Raw genomic sequence first — 16751 nt, 5'->3', positions numbered from 1 at the left:
CTCCTCCCACAGCAAGCAGCAGCCCTGCCTTCTCTCCCTGATGCCAAGAGCAAGAGGGCCAAGCTGCCTCTGTCCGGTCCTTTTCCTGCCCCCAAAACTCATGGTATCTTTTTTCCCTTCGAGAGGAAACTCCTAGAGACCCAAAACCCAAAAGTTGTAGCCTGGTGCTACACTCTCCTTTGGCCACTTAGTTTTGGTCAAGTACCCATAAGTAGCCAGTAGTTAGTGTCCTAGCAATTTATGGGGAAAAATTCTATAGGTGAAAAAGAAACAAATCTAACCCAAACAGTAGTATTTCTCAGGTTATCCATGACTGTGAGACGTGTGCTGTAATCAAGCAGGCCAAGTAGGTGAAGCTCCTATGGTATGGCAGGCGGTGGTCCAAATATAGGTATGGGGAAGCCTGGAAAATTGAGTATATTACACTGCCTCAGACACGCCAAGGCAAGCGTTATGTACTGACCATGGTGGAAGCCACCACTGGAGGCTGGAAACCTACCCTGTGCCTCACGCTGGTGCCCGGAACACCATCCTGGGCCTGGAAAAGCAAGTCCTGTAGAGACATGGCAGCCCTGAGAGAATCGAGTTGGACAATGGGACCCATTTCAAGAACAGCCTTATAAACACCTGGGCTAGAGAACATGGCATCGAGTGGGTGTACCATATTCCTTATCATGTGCCAGTAGCTGGGAAAGCTGAACAGTGCAATGGCCTGCTTAAAACCACCTTGAAGGCACTGGGTGGGGGGGACTTTCAAGAACTGGGAGATTAATTTAGCAAAGGCCACATGGTTAGTGAACACTCAAGCTTCTACCAACTGAGCAGGCCCTGCCCAGTCTGAACCACTGAAAACAACTGATGGAGATAAGGTTCCATTGGTGCACATGAGAGGTATGCTGGGAAAAACTGTTTGGATTAATTCTGCCTCCAGCAAAGACAATCCCATCCATGGGGTTGTCTTTGCTCAGGGACCAGGTTGCACCTGGTGGGTGATACAAAAGGATGGAGAGACTCGATGCATACCTCAAGGGGACCTTGTCCGAAGGTGAACTACCCGTGACTGTGCCTGTATCTGCATGTATATATGTATATAATTTAAAGGTTTAAATTGGCTGTAACATGTTGGTATGGGAAAAAATCGGGGTGGATAATGTTGGGGGTTAGGTTTCTTTCCTTTTGTTCCTTTTTACTTATAGATTTTTTTTCCCCATAAGTTGCTAGGAAACACTATCAACTGGGTACTTAAGAAAAACAAAAGAAGTGGCCAAGCTCAGGGGAGGAGGGCATCTGGTTGCACTTCTCTTACCTGGGAGTTTTTCTCCAAGGGGCAGAGATACTGTGAGAACTGGGCTGATAAAAGAAGGAGTTGGGGCAGCTGCTAGCTCGTGCTCTCCCTCTCTTTGTCTCTCTCTCTTGGTTTTGGAGGAGGATGGTTGGAACTGCTGCCTGGGGAAGGGAATTCACTGCTGCCACCGGAGCCCAACCCCACTGCAGCCACAAGAAGAAGCTGCCAGCTGGCACCGGCAGAGCCGGGATGCAGATCGTGGATGACGATGTGAGCTGGAACAGCATCACCGCCATCTCAGAGAAGGAGGAGGAGGAGGAGGATGGAGGGGACACGCCTGTGGTGGCAGAGTTCATTGATGAGCGCCCCGATGAGGTGAAGCTCATGGAGGAATTCTGAACAAACTCCAAATGGAAGCTTCTAGGAGACGAGGACTTGCAGAGTTCAGGTATTTTGGGACCTGCCAAGTCTGCCGTGAGGTGGTGGCGCCATGACTCCCCAGAGCCCTTGCCCCCAGCAGGGAAACAGAACAGCTCCTTGGACCTCTCTCCTCTGAGATGGCAGTGTCACAACATCTCCGACCTGTCCCCACCCCGATGCCATTGTCACAACATCCCTGACCTGTCCCCTCCCTGGCACCATTGTCACAACATCCCTGACCCATCCCCTCCCTGGCAACAGTGTCACAATACCCCTGACTCATCCCTTCCTAGGAGACAGCATAACGATATACCAGCCTTGTCACCTCCCAAAATGCAGCATTGTGACACCCCAGATCTGTCACCTCCCAGGCAGCAGCATCATGATATCCCCGACCCCTCACCTCCCAGGCAACAGCATCATGACACCCTTGACCCATCCCCTCTGTTATAGATGAGCAACACAATGGTTGGCTCTCACAATTAAGGGATGAATATTATGTGTCTGTTAAGAGAAGTTTCATAGATGTATAGTTATGCTATTGTGATATGTCCTCCTCCCATAGTCCTCTTTCCCCTCCCCCTTGTATTGTTGTCATGGCCTTGGTAGTTGGGGCATTTGGGGAGGGCAAGTTTGTTACTCGGAGGTGCAGCATGGCAACACCCGACCTCCAATCAAGTTTCAAAAGCAGAATCCACGAATGGACAGCAAAGAGAAGCTGACTGACAGGCTTTGGGAGGGGCCAAGGTTGGCTGATGTAACACCAGGGATATAAAAGGCAGTGCAGCCATTTTGTAGGCAAGCACTTGGTGGTTTAGTTCCACGCTCCCAGCACTGCTCTTTCTCTTTATTCAGTCTTTTGTTGTATTTTGTTAAGGTTTAATAAACCTTTGAAATTTTAAAAGTGAGCATCATTTCTCACACCTCCCAGGAGACAGCATCATGGCATACCAGATCTGTCACCTGCCTGACAGCAGTGTCAAAATTTGTCACCTTGGGCAGTGAAGTCGAGGTCCCCTAGTGGGAAAAAGAGCTGAATGAAAGGATGGATTTTGCCCACCCAGAAGGACCAGCACAGGTCACGCTGTGCCCGGAGCACTTCCCACATCGCTGGGATGCCAAAGGCTCTCCCAAGAAGGCTAACACGATGTCATCCAGGGTCAAAGCTGGCCTGGTGCTGGCCAATGTGCTGCAGCAGGAGAAGCATGATCTCCAGAAGCATGAGAGGAGCACCAAGCACCTGGAAGAGGAACCCCACAAAGCTCAGACTGTGTTCTGAGACAAGTCTGGCTGCAAGAGGAACCTGGCCCAGGAGCAGCTGGAACAGAGGCTGAAGGCTGAGGCAGAGTCCAGGGGAGAAGAATAATATGCCAAATGAGGAAAAAGGCTGGCACAGGAGAGGCAGCAGCAGCAGGACATCAAGGATGCAGTCAAGGAGATGCAGAAGCCCTTGGCCTATTACATTGATGACTAGGACCTGGATTGAATGCTGAGGGAACAGGAGACGGAAGGAGACCCCATGGCTGCTTTCATCAAGAAAAGGGAGGCCAAGAAGAACAAGGAGAAAGAAAAAGGTACAAGGAACCAGCACCTCCACTCAACAGGTTTAACATGTGGCTTGGGCATTGTTGGGATGGTGTGGACAGGCCCAACGGGTTTGAGCAGCAGCGCTTTGCCCGGATTGCCAACAAGAAGGCGGTGCAGGAGCTCGCCTACAAGTGGAACGTTGAGAATATGTAGGGGAGAGCTCCTGCAGTGACCCACAGGCACCACCCGCTGCCAGAGCCCTGAGGAATGGCCTGCTCTCCCTGGAACAAACCCTGTCCTCGGCATTCTGCAGCCAATTGGACCATCTTCCAAGAGGAAAGGCTGGAGTTCCCTGTCAGCCAGAGCCTTCAGCTCTCTGGTGAGAACACTGGTTTCTTGTTTGTTTTCTGACAAACTTCTGTTCTATGCCAAATGCTTTGACCTCTGAGGGCAGTTCCCAAGTCTTCAAGTGTCCTATCTCAGGTGAAAATCTCAGGTGAAAATCTGCTGTACACTTGGGCTTGGGAGAGTTACCCTCATGCATTGGGTCAGTCTGCTTGAGAACTCAGATGAAATTGAACTTCTGAACTTTTGTTAAGTTTATGAAGTTATTTTGCCACGTAGGTCCTAGAGCCACAAATGTGCAGGAAAGTTCAAACTCCAAACTCAGCTTCTTTTTTTTTTTTTTTTTTTTTTTTTTTTTTTTTTTTTTTTTTTTCTTTTTTTCTTTTTTTCTTTTTTAAAAAAATATTTTTTAAGGGTATAAAGAAAACTTTAGTAATAGAAATCAAAGAAAAATAATAAAACAGAATAAACCTTCAGAACACTTTTCCTCCTGCCAACTTTCCTTTCTTTTTCCCACTGACAACAGAGAGACAAAACTGGTATTTTTAGTCAGTTTACCACCTTTAAAATAATCCTTCTTCAGTCCACTTAGGGAAAGGAGTCTCTCCTGCCGTGCCATGGAGACTTTTCCATAAGAAACAGTTCTCTCATGGTTTTAATTATCATGAATAACAGCCGCCCGGAAATCTGCAATTGTGAAGTCCCTCCCACGGTTTTGGTAGTTTTTCCCACAACTACCACCATGGGTCATTTCAGCTTATTGGGTGCAATCCTAAGGATGAGCTGTTCTAGCATAGAAACAAAAGTTCTCTTATCTCTGGTAACAGAGGTTGCGTTCAGATGTAGCGTTCTTCTTCCATCCCGGGGGCAAGGTTTTTAATCTCTCATTTCTCTCTGTTCAAGCTTCTCATTAGATCACAGCTACTTCAACATCTGCTTGCTTCAACACTGGTGCCTCTGTTCATGGCTTTGGTTAGAATGCTACATCCCCCCAACACATTCCATGAGTTACAGGGAAAAAAAGAATCTGATGTGTCAATTATATCTTCACCATAGCTTTACACGAGGATTTCAGCCCAAGACTAAGGCATCTCCTCATTCTCCTCCCATCTGGGGTTTGACTCCTTTACTGACCTTGGTGTCTCCAAGGTGTCGGTTCCTTTATATGTCTTCAGGTTTTCATGTCTTTCCTTTACATGTCTTCACCCTTTCTTTTCCTCTTGAGCGAGGATTGAAGTTTCATCTGTGCACTGAAAGAGTTAATATCCCGCCCAGGCCTGTGGATGGTCATGGATCTCTGCCGAGGAGCTGCTCGTGGTGTTGATTTCGGCTCCTGCCGTGCTGGGGGGGCCTGAGCCAGGCTCCCGGCAGCAGCAGGAGCAGCCAGGGTTTCAGCGGCTTGCCTGTGGCTCAGCAGCAGCACGCCATGGGTCGATGGTTTCCCCTCTCTCTCCCTGTCCAGTGGCTGTGGGTGGAACTTGATGACAGCAGGACCTCCGCTGAGCTGTGCCACGGGCCCACCTGTGTGGTGGTGGGTTTTGGTTAAGCTGTTTTGAGTTCTATATCTCAATGGTTCTTCCCTGTTTCCCCCTGCTCGATGGGTCGGGTGCTGTCCAGGCATGTCCCCCCTTTGTCTCTTTGTCTACCTCTGCTACCCTACCCTGTCCCTAGAAGCTTTGGTCAGCTGTCCATCTTTCCCCTGACCCTGCCCTGTGTTATGGAAAAACCCCTGTCCATCTGTCCTGGGACCAATCACTTGCTTGTTTAACGCTCCCCACCCCTCGGTTTTAAAAGCAGATGCGGGCTTTGTTTCTTGCTCTTTTTTGTCCGCCCCTCTTGGGGAATAAAAGTCTCTGAAAAATCGTACGGCAAAGAGTCTTCTCTAGTCCTTGCTCTGAAGTGTAGACACTGCAACACCTGTTTGCTGTAGAACAGCCTTGTTCTGCACCGTTACCTGAATCTGCTGGCAGATTTCAGATCGGCCATTTGCACAGCCGGGAATCAGAGCTAGCTGGGGTTCCACCGGCTTGTGTCAGACCTGGCCAGTGGCGGAGTGAGCCTGACCCGGCCAGTGCCGCAGCAGAGCAGGGCCCAGCCCGGCCCAACCAGTGCCTCAGGAGAGCAGGGCCCAGCCCGGCCCTCCGGCCATGCAGCAGGGCAGGGCGCAGCCCGGCCTGGTCAGCGCCACAGGAGAGCAGGGCCTGGCCGGGCCAGCGTCCAGTTACCTGCTCAAAGGCTGGAAGCAAGAGAGCTTATCCTGGAGTTTGTTTGTTTTTAAATGTCATTTCACAGTAGTGTGTCCAGCTTTCTTAAGTGGTTTAGCAAGGTGTGAATATTCAAAACTAACCAACTGTCTTGGTTTGAAAAGACAGGTATCTGTCAGGGAAAACTGGAGTTTCCCTTGGAATGGAGAATGTAAAAACCGCCTTCCTCCAAATTATTACAATTTTGCAATTAGGAGCTTTCAGGCAAAAAATATGGGAATAGGAGTAACAGTTCTTTACGAGGAATATTAAAAATGCAACTGGAGTAATAAAAAAAAAACCAAACAAGCAAGCAAACAAACAGAAGTCCTTGAGAACCCTGACAGAGTCAGGAATACAACCTGACACCCTGTTGTCAGGGTGTTGGGAGCAGTCCAAATAAGTCCTCCTGGAGTGACAGATGTGGTTCTGTTGGAGTAGAGATGATCCTGGAGTGGTGGTGAGATGAGTCCGGTCTTCCTCTGAGAATCCAGTGGAAAAGACGTTGCTCTGCTGTTCTGAATCTCAGGTTTTATCCAGGTAGGAAGGCTCCTCCCACTGGGTGGAGCATCTCACAATGAAATAATTTAATTTTGTCAGTTGTGGTGAGCCTTAATGGCTCATTAACAGCAGATATCCTTGTGGAGGGAGGAATGGGTAGTGGAAGAGATAAGGAACATTGCTCCCCTGGTTTAACAGCTGGCCCATTAACAGAAGGCATCCACCCCCCTCCCCCCTGGAGTTACAAGAGATAAAGAAAAAAACCACATCTCTCCAACTGGTTTCAACAGGTGAAATAGAATACACTTTTTTTGGTTACATAACCGAAGACACCAACTGATTGGTTCTTTTTGGTCTGGAGGAAGCTGGCAGCAATCCTCACAGAGAATCACTTCTGTAACTAATGGATTTTCTCTTTAACTAAAAACCAAGCTATGTTAGACCACGACACCCAACTCAACATGGTAGTGCAGGGACTAGAGCTACAGGTGGCTGGTCCTGACCTACCTTTGCTGTTGAAATGAAACAGAAAGCGTAGAACAACCTCTCCCACCAGGACTTCCCCTCCAAATGGGCCGTGACTTCCTGGTGAGCCATGGCTGTGTGTTGGGGACCTGGGAGTCCAGGGAGAACTTCGGATGATCCAAGAGCCAAGGCAGTTATGCTGGTCCCTTGGGCGCAGTGGGGGGCTGCAGATGGGGCCACTTATGGCATCACTGGCTTTGCTGCTCCAGCATTGCTTTTCCCCAAGGCCAAGGTCCTGCTCCCAGGAATGCATCATGTCCCCATGGAAACATAAATGCTTATTTATTTGACTTGTTTTGGTCTTTTTAAATTTAATTGAACTCCCCATCTTTCTCTGGTTGTTTTTGGGTTTTTTTTTTTTTTTTTTTAATTCAAAGGAAGGAAGGAAGCCCGAACTCAGATGTTTGTTTGTTCTGTCCTGGCTGATGTTCCCTTGGTTGCACTCCAGTGGCTGATAAACTGGCAGGGAAGTGGAGCGTGGAGCACGGCAGAGCCTGGGAAAGGCCAGGACCCCACTTCCCCTGGCCTTACGTCACGGCTTCTCTCCAATTATCTTGGCCTGGGGGCCACCTCTGCCAGTTGCCTCTGCTCCCGCCTTTGTCACCAGCTCAGGGGACTGTGCTTGGTGGGACATCCACAGGGAGAATGTCTCCTTGTAATCCAGATTCCCTCTACCTGCCCTGGTGTCACCTCCAAACTCCTTACCACAGGGTGCAGCTGGGTCCCCTGTTTCACCCTGCCTGTGGGACCATGGAAAGGGAGAACCCGCATGGATCTGAGCTCAGGTGTGGGCTGTGCTCCTCTCATGGAACTTCACCTTCTCCATTCAGTCACATTCCACCTGTGTTGACCCCACCCAGTGATGTCTGAGGCTGTCACAGACATCACACAGGGGAGGAGGGGGTGCTCACTCTTCTGAGCAATATCAGGAGCTTATCCCGTGGCTCCTACCATGAGCCATTAGCTTGGAAAGTCTCTTCTTCCTCTAAGCTAGAAGATGTCCCAGAAGAAAGAAATATTTGTGGGGTGTGGAGTATATGCTGCGGGTAGGGGAGCTGGGAGCTTTGTATTCCCTGCTCCCTGTCGGGGGACAGGGATGTGGTTCAAGGCAAGGGTCAATGGGGGCAGGAACAGCTCAGGAGGCTTCTGAGGTTCCTCTGTGAAGAGCATCTTCCCTGGGATATTGGGATGACTCCAGGAGAGGTGAGATCCCCTGATTCCCCAGCATCCCTGGGTTGGGAGAAACGTTTGAGTGGGCTCAGGAGATGAGTCCCTGGGAGATTTGCAGGGTAAATGAGGACATGGGAGGTTCCAGAGGGGAGGTGTGGTGGGAAATGCTGGAGCAGGAAGGCATTGGGGCTGGCTGTCCATTGGAATGGAGCCTTTCATTCTCCATGGTCTTTGCAGCAGTGAGGGGCCCTGGGGACCTGCTCCAGGTGTCCCCTCTTCAGGGGAAGACAGGAGGGAATGTGGGTATGTCCCCCCCACCTCTCAGGTGATGGTCCTTGTGCAGAAGACTCCAACTTCTCCCAGCCAAGACAAACATGAGTGGCTCCCAAACCTCCTCCCTGGAGTCCCACATCCCAGCAACACTTCCATCTCCTGCTACAGGCCATATTTTTTACAGGGATCGCAGCAAATCCCCTCACCTCTTTCAGCATCTCAGTGCTTTGGGGAAGGGAATTGCTTCAGTGATCCCAGACCACAAGCATGAGCAGCTGGGTCTGGTGAGGAGAGCACAGGTGGCCGAGGAGGAAGGTGTCTCTATGCCCATCTTTCTGTACGAGGTCACTGTCCCTTTCCATGGTCCCAGCAATCGCTTGGGAGGTTCCCAGCTCTGGGTCCCTTCTCCCAACCCCATGTGCTTGACAGCCCTGTGGAGGAGGGTGGTGGGCACTGGTGGGCACTGGTGGACACCAGTGGGCTGTGGTGGATTTCCTGGGGGTGAGCAGGGATACTCCAGGGAGTCCTGGAGCTTTGTACTGAGCCAGGTGCTCCCCAGACCCTGCCCTGGCTCTCTGCCCGCCGGCCCAGGACCTGTTCCAGAGGATAAAATACGGCCCCAGTGCTGCTAATTGGAGCTCCTTCCCTACACTTCCTCCTCTCCCTCTCCGCCGCCCCGGCCCTGCAGGGTCAATAAGTGATCCGCATTAGGCAGAGTCTCTGCGGGTTCCGTGTGGCTCCGGCAGCAGCAGGGCTCTGCGGGGCGGGAGGAGAGGGCTGCATCCTCAGGGGAACCCTCCAGACCCACCAGGGTGGGACACAAATGCTTAAGGGTCTCCTCCATTCAAACCTTCTGCCTCCACGTGGTTCTGCTGCCTTTCCCCATGTCCCTGGGGTCCCCCTGCACCTTCTTCATCTCCCTCCCTGCCTCAGCCCCTGTCTCCCCCCGTCCTCTCCCCTCGGGCTGGCCACCGGCAGACAGTTGAGATCGATTTTCCTGGGTCAGCAAAACCCGGCTGTGGGCGGAGCTGGGCAGTGGTGACACGAGGATGGCAGTGCTGGCACTCCAAGGGTCCTGAGGGAGCTGTCCCCATCCCCAGGCCCCCACCAGCACTGCATCCTGTTTCCTGCGGGACACAGGGGGCTCTTCCATCCCTGTGCCCCGAGCAGCCCTGGCTGATGAGGTCCAGCAGTGAGGAAATGCAGCTCCTGCATAGGATTGCTCAGGAAGCTGGGGAGTAGAAAACCTGAAACCTTGCTCTGAGCATGAAGAGTCCATTGCTTCCTCCAAATGGGCCCCGGTGGGTCGGGATGTGGTGTCCCCAAGGAGCCTGTGATTTTCTCAAGCCTTTTCCTAGCTGAAATCCCACTGACCCCCCAAAATGCCTGGGACACCAGCAGTGGGAGAGGAGCTACATCCAGCACTAGGACTGGATCCTCGCCCTTTTTCCGGCCTCCTGGAATGATTCCTGGTGAAGACGCTCTGGATCATGGTATCTTGGGAAGCAGTGGCACTTTGGGGGACACTGGTGTCACCCCTCCATCTCTAATAGAGCCCTGATGCCTGTTTTGGAAGATGCTTTTCCTGGGAAGCATGAGCTGAGTGTGTGAGACCCTGGAGCATGGGATCACCATGACTTGACTCTCCCTCTCCTCCAGAGCCATCTGGAGGCAACAGGGAATCCTCTGCCCCTATGGAGAGAGGAGCAGATCCCCCCATGTGCCTTGGCTGGAGACCCTCAAGCTCCAAGGCATTGCCAGCCCCTCAGGGAGCTCCTTCCATGCTTCGGGCATCTTCATGCAATGGGTGGAAATTCCTGGGGGATCTGGGGTCTCCCAGGCACCCACGGGGAGGTGGGAGATGTTGGGGAACAGAGAGGAATGGGGCCATGGGGCAGAGCCTCTGTAGCAGAGGAAGGTGAGCAGGTGACAGAAGGTCAGAAAAGTTTTTGCCTGGCCTGAAAGCCTGAGGCAGGAGGGTCTGGGATAACCACGGTTATTTAATTTATTTTTTCTAAATAAAAAAAAGGAAGGAAGTTAATAAATAATGTAAAGTGGAGAATGCATTAATGAAAGGGAGAGCAAGGCAGAGAGAGGGAGAGAGAGGAAGGAACAGGGCAGAGTGAGAGCTCAGGGAGTGGGGGGGAGATATTCCTGCCGGTATCGATTGGATATGATTACATTAGAGCTATCAAATATTCATACTACATTCCACAAGAGGTCATTGTGTGTGTTTTTCCAATTTAGCTCTGCCTTGGTGCAGGCAGCAGGCTCCGGGTGGGAAGAGGCTGTGAGCACAGCTCCAGCCCCCAGGCCTGGGGCTGTCACTCCCCTGGCTCCAGGGATGTCACCCCCTGGAGGGATGGGTGGCTGGGCTGGCTGCTGGCCCTGAGGGTCCTTCACAAAGCCCCTGAGGGCTGCAGATAGTGTGGATACAGAAATAGGGGGACAGGCGTGTCCCAGCTCGGGCACCTCGCTCCTTCTTGGCAACCACTTCTGCTCCCTCCCAAGCCAGACCAGGGCCCGTGGTCACTATTTACTGGCTTCTCCAGGCTGTTCTTTGTCCTTAATGGAGCATTTTAGCTGGGATGTTGCTTTGCCAGCCCGGAAGGTCAGCCCAGGCCACGGAGCCAGGTGGGAGGTGGATGAACTGCCACGTGGATGCGGGCAGGGATGTGTGGCAGGTCTCCTGCTGTGGTGCCCATCTGTCAGGGCACTCGGCCCCTCTCTCCCTGCCTCCATCCATCACTCCAGGCTGCCTGTGCTGCCGTGAGCCTCCCCGAGGGGACAGCTGCGAGGGGAAAGGGCCCTCAGCATCAGTGCTCCCGAATCAGGGCTTCAAGGGCACAACTCTGCGGTGTCCCAACTGCAAACCTGGTCTGTCACCCTGAGGAGGCAGCTGCCTGATTTGACTTCCACACGAGGCACTTCCCTTGCCCGTGCCTCAGTTTCCCTGTTTGGCCACGTTCCCACAGCATCACCGTGGCCCCGCTGCTGTTCCCGCAGCCCCCGGCCCCGGCAGCCCCGGTGAGCCCCCCCGGCCTCTGCCCGCCATGGCCCCGGGCGCTGGGAGCGCTGCCTTCTCTCCTTACATTAATAAAAATTTTACAGCACGGTGGCAGGAAATGCATTTTCAGTTCATCTGCTGCAGCTATTAGATTACCAGGAAATGGCTGGCTGGCCGGCAGCCAGGGCTCCGGAGGGCTGCGGCGCAGGGGACGGCAAGAGGAGCGCTAGGATGAGCTGATGGCACCGGTCCCCACCCTCCTGGATGTTCCCGTGCTGTGCCAGGCTGTGCCCACCCGCTCTCCCTGGGTCCTGGATGCGAGGCTCCCTGGGGATTCTCTGAGCTGGCAGGGATGTATCCGGTCCCTGCTGCTTTGGGAAATGGGATGAGCAGGGGAGGCGTCTCCTGAGGAATCTGCTCCAGCCTGAGACCAACAGACTGGCCACAGCCTTTGCTGAGGCTATGCTGGGTTGCAGGGAGATGTGGAATATTTAGGATTGGGACTAGGGAGAGGTAGGAGATTTGAGGCTGGGACCAAGTAGAGATGGGAGATTTGGGGTTTTGATCAGGGAGAGGTGAGATTTGGGGATGGGCTAAGGGAGAGATGAGACATTTGGGGCTTGGGCCAGGGAAAGGTGGGAGATTTGGGGCTGAGACCAGGGAGAGATATTTTGTGTTTGGACCTGAGAGGGGTAAAAGACTTAGGACTGGGACCAGAGAAATGTGGGAGATTTGGGGCTGGGACCAGGGAGTGGTGGGAGATTTGAGGCTGTGATGGGGAGGATGCATCCACTGAGTGCAGCAGGTCTCTGCAGGGGTTGGTTGTTCCAAGCTGTGGGATTTTTAAATCACCAGGCTGGGCTGGTGTCAAGCAGAGCCTGGGAAAGAGTTAAATGTGTGTTGTCTGTAACAGAGCGGGAGGAGGGGGTAGGTGCTGGCTATAAATACCTGTACCTGCCTCAGAGGTGGTAGTGCTAATGAAGAGAGGGAATTGTGAGTAGCCCGTCGGGGAGGGCGGCAGCAGCAGCAGTAGTGGCTGCAGTAGCTCTGTGGGCCCTGGGGAGGGAGGGACAGATGGGACAGGGTTTTAGGGACCTGGTTTTTAGGCTAGGCAGGGTTTTCAGAAGAGCCCTCTTAGAGGTGACGGTGGTCAAGTCCTAGAGCTGCTCTCTGCAGGTGGGACAATTTCCTGCTGGGGCTCCCTGAGCCCAGCCGAGCCATGGGCCCTGGGATCCTTTCCACTATCCTGGAATGATCCTGGGATCATCTCCACATGAGCATCAGGCACCAAAGTGAAGCATCTACCCATGGTGGGAGTGATACCCTGGGGCAGGGGGTGGTCCCTCCCTGGAGCATCCTGGGCTCCAGAGGGGTGCTTGAGGCTCCAGAGGGATGCTCCAGGATCCACAGGGATGCTTGAGGCTCTAGAGGGATGCTCCTTGCCAGTGCCTGGCAGCATCTTGCGGGGCTCAAGCCCTCTCTGCCTGAGCTGGGTGCAGGATGCTGATTTTGGGAAGGAGGTGACCCCAGCCCTGCCACGGGGACAGCTCCATCTCCACTCTGGTACCAGTGACTGGACTGGAGGAAAGAGGACACTTGGTGAATGAGCGGTGGAGAACAGGGAAGGCAAGGAGTGGTGGAAAGGAATGGAGCAAGGAAGGGAGCAAAGTGTGGGGAGAAGGGCAGGTCTGAGCCTCACTGGGGTTTATTAAAGTTTGAAAGAACAGAAACCCTGGTTTGCGTGGAGGGGACCGGCTATTTTTAGCAGTGGGTAGGATGTCAGCTCTGAAAATAGCCTGCTACCAGATCCTAATGAAATCCTCTCTTTGGCTCTCACATGGAGCGAGTTTGGAGGGGGAGGATTGCTGTCACACCCGCAGCCGAGGAGCTCCTGACATTCACAATGACTCGCCTGGTTTTCTCTTATTTATTTATTAATTTTTTTTCCTTCCCCCTCCGGTTTCTCCTATTCTTTGCCAGCTCTGCCTTACGCCGAGCAGAGGAGTCACCAGCCAAAAAAGTGACTGCGGGGGCGGTGCTGCTTAGCTACGGCCAAATCCCAGCAGCATGTGACCAGCTTGGCAATTTAATACAGAGCCCTGGTCCCCGGCACACGCGCCTGAGTTAAAGTGACATTGAAATGGGGACTCAAACTGCTGAAGGCACAGAATTCGGGGGGAGCTGCCTCCCCCCAGCCACTCCCATCCATCCCTGAGGAGCAGGGGTTTGCTCCGTGGGGTGTGGGAGCAGGAAGGGTGGTGTTCAGGTGAGGGAGGATGCATGGAACAGGTGCACTGGCTTGGGAGAGAGCAAGCGTTGGGAGAGCTGCAGGGTGGAGTGCTCAGCTGGTCTGGGGAGAGCTGAGCAGCCTGGAGCACCAGCAGGACAGATCCTGGTGTACGTGGGATACTTGGGATGGCCTGGTATACACGGGATGCCTGTTACATGCGGGATCCCTGGTGTATGTGGGATGCCTGGGACATTTGGGACATTTGGGACATGTGGGATCCCTGGTGTATGTGGGACACCTGGTGCACGTGGTACCTGCAGTGGAGTTCAGCCTGTGATCACTGGACAGACTGAAGAAAACTTGGAACCCTGGGTGGTGGCTGCTCCCAGCAATGATCAGGGACTGCTTGAGGAGCATCATGGGGAGCACAGGACAGAGAATCCAGGGAGAGAGAGGGTCCTGAGAGCTTGGGGACAGAAAAGACACTATGGGAGCATCACATCCCCATCAGGGCAGGGGTGAAGGTTCCACAAAGGCACAGGTTGGGTGAAAAGTGTGTCTTGCAAAGGTGGGGTGTGACTTGGCAAAGGAACCAGTGCTCCAAGGGCTTTCTGGGGACATTCAGGGTCTGGAGGGTGCAAGCCCTTTGTCACTTGATTCCCCAACAGGAATGTAGCAGTGGGGTTTGGGCAGGATCCAGCTCCAGAGCTATCCCACAGGCACAGCAGTGCCTGGACATTTCCCAGGGCGCTGGAAGATGAAGTTAACAATTTCCCAGCAAGGAAATGCTTGTATTGCACATCCCTTTATATCGCAGTGTCTCCTCACCCACCCTGCTCAGATTCCCTAGGAGCTCAGGGTCAGGGTCTCACCTTTGGAGCCAACACTGCTGGAGTCACACCTGCATTCTCTGTTGAGAGGTGAATGTGGCTTCAGGCAGGGATCTCATCAGGACAAACGTGTTCTGTAGAAGAAGAGCTGCTGTGGAAGTGTGGGGAGCCCACGGACTGTGGAATCATGGAATGATTTGGGTTGTCAGGCACATTAAAGATACCCTAGTTTCAATCCCCTGCAGGGACAACTTCCACTATCCCAGCTTGCTCCATGCCCTGTCCAAGCTGGCCTTGGACACTTCCAGGGATCCAGGGGCAGCCACAGCTTCTCTGAGCACCCTGTGCCAGGGCCTACCCACCCTCATGGTGATGACGCACAGGGACAGGCGTCACTCAGCGCTCGCTGTGCACAGCGGGACCTGGGAAGTCACGCCATGGGAAATCCCTACCTGTCCTACTGTCCCCCTTGGCTGGGGTGAGGTGCCACTTCCCTGCTCACTCTGGGTGCTGGAGAGCCCTTGGAGACACCGCTCCTGCTCGGCGCGGGGCCGGAACCATCTTCATCAATGAGTCAGCAGGACCCACTTAACACTTCCTCAGCAGAATCTGCTTCTCTCTCCCGACAGAATGGGCAGCTCTGGCTGGCTCTGGCAGTGTGTTACAATCTCAGCTCATTAAGGGATGCATCCTGAGCGCTTTATTGATGTTTTATGCTGCCTGGCTCCATCTTCAGAGGGAAACTCTCATTGCAGTCAATGACTACACCTCCGGCTGCTGCAGGCTGAGCTCTGAGCTCCGGATCCGGCTCCCGGAGAGGCAGGCTCAGCTCCCATGGCTGCACTGCAAACTGTGGGGCTTGACCCCAAACTGGGCAAGAAACATCTCAGAGCCTGTTTTCTTTCCAGGGACTAGGGAACACTCAAAAGGAAAACACAAGGAAGGGGGTGGTTTTTTCCTTGCTTATCCCTCTTCCTTTGAGAAGGAGCTGCATGACAGGGAAGGGAAATGATGTTCCCTCTCCCCCAGCACTGCCGTCTGTTCAGCCGAAGCCCAGCCGGGTGGGTGTACCTGGCCTCCTCCTCTCCCAGCGTGCTGTGAGCCACATGTCCCCACCTCGGGAGAATCACAGTCCTTTAATAAGTTCCCCAGTACTGGCTGTTGCTTGTGAAAAGCTCGTGGCACTGTCTGGCTTCAAGTGGCTTTTACATAATACAGACTGTCAGGCTAGATGAGCATCACGGTCCCTTCTGGCCCTAAAATCTGTGAATCTCCAAATTAGAGGGCACCAGCACCTCCTTGTTTCTGGCTGATTGAATCAGGGGAATCGCATGTTCTCTTTCTTCTCTCTTTTTTTTCCGTCCCTCCCCTGCAGTATCTTTAACTGGAGGTGAATTACCCTCCCCCTGAGCCCAAGCTTGGCAAACAGCAGAAGGAGAGATCAGGCAGCTTCAGCCTTGCTCTGGGATATCCTGCTCTCCTGCCCACTCCAGGGCTGATTCCCAGGGGTGAATTGTCTGACTGTGGGCACAGCCAGGGCTGGAGCTGGTCAGGCTCAGAGGCAGCTGGAAAATCTGTGTGGAAAATGGTGCTGAGCTCTCCTGGTTGTTTGAAAATCCCAACTGAGTTCTCCAGGCTTCAGACCGAGCTCCTTGGGATTTGTGTCCAAGGTGTGGATGTAGAGAAACACTTTTTGGGAAGGGAAATGAAAGTGAGTGACTCCCAATGTTTTTGGGGGTGTTTGGGATCTGTAGGGGGAATGGGGAGAGCAAAGCAGGCAGAAATTCCTGATGATTGATGAGGATTGGTGGGGATGTGGCTTCTCCAAATGCAGGGGTCTGCAACAGGAGCTGGGGCCCTGCTGAGCAGGTTCGGCTGGAGCTGGGAACCCCGGGATGTCCATCTCAGTGTTGGCATCTCACTGCTCAGCTGCCCAGGCAGGACATACACTGAGACCCTCGAACATAAATGGGACACCCAGGAGCTGCTTCTCCCATCCCTTTGGGCAGGAGCCCAGTGGTGTTCAAGGCCTTAAAAGGTGGTAGATTTCCACCGGGGTGAGGAATGGGATCAGTCCCAAAGGTGAGCTGAGGAGCTGGGGTGGGGTGCAGGCAGGGGCTGCTCAGTCCCTGCTCCCACACACCCCACACAGGGAGAGGTGGCCAGAGACCTCCAGAAGTCTCACACTTCCCTGTGCCACGGCTCATCAGGAAGAACCACATCTCTCTCCCAACAGCTAAAACCCCTTCTGAGCAGGAGGGCTCCATCCCAGACCCTTCCTTTGGGGGAGGCTCTAAACTTTCCGGCTTTGCAAGTGCACTTGGATTCCCAGCCCTCCTCTCCAGCGGTGCTGTGGTCAATAAGTCACTGGGAAGCTGCTATTCTCCCTGTGCTT

The 16751-nt window shown here is 53.3% G+C and overlaps 2 pseudogenes; both read left to right on the top strand.

Annotated features, from left to right (window-relative positions):
* Positions 1 to 1429: 1429 nt before the first annotated feature.
* LOC134560494 (BUD13 homolog) lies at positions 1430 to 2624 on the top strand (annotated as a pseudogene).
* LOC134560495 (BUD13 homolog) lies at positions 1602 to 3932 on the top strand (annotated as a pseudogene).
* The last annotated feature ends 12819 nt before the right edge of the window (positions 3933 to 16751 follow it).

Source organism: Prinia subflava, chromosome 20 (assembly GCF_021018805.1).
Source record: "Prinia subflava isolate CZ2003 ecotype Zambia chromosome 20, Cam_Psub_1.2, whole genome shotgun sequence".
Classification (NCBI taxonomy): domain Eukaryota; kingdom Metazoa; phylum Chordata; class Aves; order Passeriformes; family Cisticolidae; genus Prinia; species Prinia subflava.
The sequence above is the reverse complement of the archived record's forward strand: the minus strand, read 5'-3'. Positions and strand labels throughout refer to the sequence as shown.